Raw genomic sequence first — 3,305 nt, forward strand, 5'->3', positions numbered from 1 at the left:
AGAACAAAACCTCAAGAACCATTTGACAGAATGCTACTCGAGGGAGTTGGTAGTTCTAAAGACTTGAGAAATTTGTGCCCTTTGGCTCCCAAGCAATGCATGATGGATACTACCCTTAATAGCAACAACACTATGATACCTTTTGCACCTAAGAAAGAGATGAAGAATGTGACAATTAAGGCAACATATAAAGAAGATATCGTAAGGTTTAGGGTGTCTTTGAACTGTGGCATTGTTGCACTGCAGGAAGAAATTTCAAAGAGATTGAAACTAGAAATTGGAGCATTTGTTATAAAGTATCTGGACGATGATAATGAATGGGTTTTGATATCATGTGATGCAGATCTTCATGAGTGCATGGATGTTTTAACTTCATCAGGAAGCAACATGATAAGGCTTGTTGTGCATGACATAGTTTCCATTCTTGGAAGCTCTTGTGAGAGCTCTGGAACTGAGGATAAATAAGCTTGTATATATAGTTCCTAAGGTAGCGTTTGTAAGAGAGATAGAGACTGAGATATGGAAATTAAAATAAATCTTAATATTGTGTTTAGTATAAAGTGGAAGACAAAGATTGAAATAAGAATGAAACTCTAATTTAATTTGCACAAAAAATAAAATTAGAATTAATTAATTGAAATGTGGATATTTTAGATATAAAATGTTATTAAATTTTCAGTCTCTGTTTCAAAAAATTTCAGTCTCTTGTGTCTCTACTTTTTGGAGGTACTAAAATACTAAAATTTTGGGGATAGAGATTAAAATTTTAGTACCAATCTTTGAGCCAACAAATATGATATTGAATCCCAATCTCTCAGTCTCTGTTCCAGTATCTCAAAACAATCATGTATTCAATTATTTAGACTGTTGTAGTTATGCAATGATAGTTTTTTCTCCCAATTTTTTTAGAGCATGGTAGTTTCTGATCAGTTCAAATGCATAGCATGACAATTTCCAATTCCTAAGATTATGTGATTCAAAAATGTATGTACTCACTAAAAATCAACTACTAGTTTTCTGCAAAGTCTGTTGTAATTACACTAAAAATGATTTACATATATTCTTATTTCTTGAAAACAATGTGACATAGCTATTAAAAAGAATAGTGAGATAATCAAATTAAGATAATTCCTACACGTTTTGTTATACCTTTTAAGGATCTGAAAATAGATAAAACCTATATAGGCAGAAAAATTACATCTTCATTTCTAAAACTATCTGAAAAGAGCAGATGAACACAAAAGGCTTCAATATTCAGTCAAATGCGCCTAGATGGTTAGTAAATTTAAGATACAAAGAGTTCAAAGATGAAGCAGTATAATTTTAACAACATGGAATGCAAGTGAGCCCCTATGAATCTTCTTGCTCAAGTGGAAACACAAATAAACCTACTTTCACACAAAAAATTTATCACTTGTCTTTCATGATTATTAATATTTTAAAAAAGGTCAAATATAAATTTACACGCAACAAGTCCAAAATAAATAAACTGTCTCTGGATTATCAAGTCTCTTTAAGGCCCACAGCCACTCAGCCCACTAAACCATACACAGACACTTTTTTCCAAAATAAAAAAAATTAAACCAGTTATCATGTTGTCAGTCCAATAAGACCGCAATATATCGGTTTGCGATTAGGGTAAATATTGGGTCACATGTAACATTATCGATAACTTATATATGGAATCAATCTGAACCACACATTAAGAATATTTCTGTTTGGTCTTTAAAGTTTAAAGGATCAGATTATTCTTTTCCTACCAAAGACAACTCTTTTAGAAAAAGATTTGACTATGGTGGTGAAAGTATAAAGTGATCCTTAAAGGACACTTCATAATGATTCTAAATGTGTGGCTGTTATGCAATCTGTACAAGTGAGTATGTAAATTTATATTCTCACCCAAAATTTATAATAATTGTAAAGAGGCCTGAATCATTAATAAAAACCTTTTTTTTATGATAATAAAAACCTTTTTATTTGAATGTAATTAGAGAAAGATTAGGTGTATGGACTTTTTGCAATTTAGGCTTTTAATGGACATTCATATAGAGAACTACAGTTTCAGCTCTATATATAAAACTATATTGGACACCGGTAAAAAAAATTGTTACGTTAATAGTTTATTTGTCGCAAAGCAAAGCATAAACAAGAAAAAAAATCACTAACAAAGTGTCATCAATAATAATAATATTAATAATCTTTTATTATATACATTAATTATTTCAGCAAAGCATTAATTTCAGCCAAAACATATAACAATTATTTAAGGGGCATGTTTTAGGATTAATTATATTTAGAGTAGAGTAAAGTATCGTTTTTGTTCCCAATATTTGGGATAAATTTTAAAGTTATCCCTAACGTTTCAATCGTTCTATTTAAATCCCTAACATTTTAAAATTGACTCAATGTTGTTATGTCGTTAGAGATCCGTTAACAGAATTGATGGTGGGACAAAATTGAGACGATTTTGAAATGTTAGAAACTTAAATAGGCCGAAAACATTAGAAACAAAAACGATACATAGAAATAAATTTTAATTTTATCCTTCAATAATATTAATTTTTTACTGTACATAGTATTCAATTATTTTTTAATCACATCTAAGTAAATTATACTTAGTCATATTACTTTCATTCTAAATAATTTTTTTTATAATTTTTTTTATTTTTACATATATTAAAAATTTAAATGCTATACTATGTTTACTTAATTAATAAAATCATATAAATAATAATTAGATCAATTAAATAATAATACTATATTTTTATTATTTGTTTTACTTATAGCATATGTATTTACTAAAATTTGTATTCTATTTGTTTTACTTATATTTTTTAATTTTATTAAATTTTTTTAGTTATCCATGGTATCTTTTAATCTGACAAGTCAATGACTAATCTGTCACAGATCTGAACTCTATTTAAGGGTCTGTGTTTGTCACTGGCCAATGAATAACTGTATATACAAGACGAAATTCAAACTCCCAACACTTACTTAATCTCATTTTTTACACCTTAAAAAATATAATTATCTTCAACATTATAGTGTTTATGTCATCATGCTGGATTGGGATTCTAACACAGAATTTAGAGATGACTGGATGAGAGACAACTTGACCACTACTAAAACATGTTATTTGTTGTTATATATTACGTTTTTTTTAACTATATTACATAACCATATATTATATTTTTAATTAAAATATATCATTTAAAACATTCGATTATATATTACTTTTATATTTATTTAATTTTTTTATTTTATATTCACTCTTTTTAAAATAATTATTTTTAATTATATATATA

This window comes from Arachis duranensis, chromosome 3 (genome assembly GCF_000817695.3).
Source record: "Arachis duranensis cultivar V14167 chromosome 3, aradu.V14167.gnm2.J7QH, whole genome shotgun sequence".
Lineage (NCBI taxonomy): Eukaryota > Viridiplantae > Streptophyta > Magnoliopsida > Fabales > Fabaceae > Arachis > Arachis duranensis.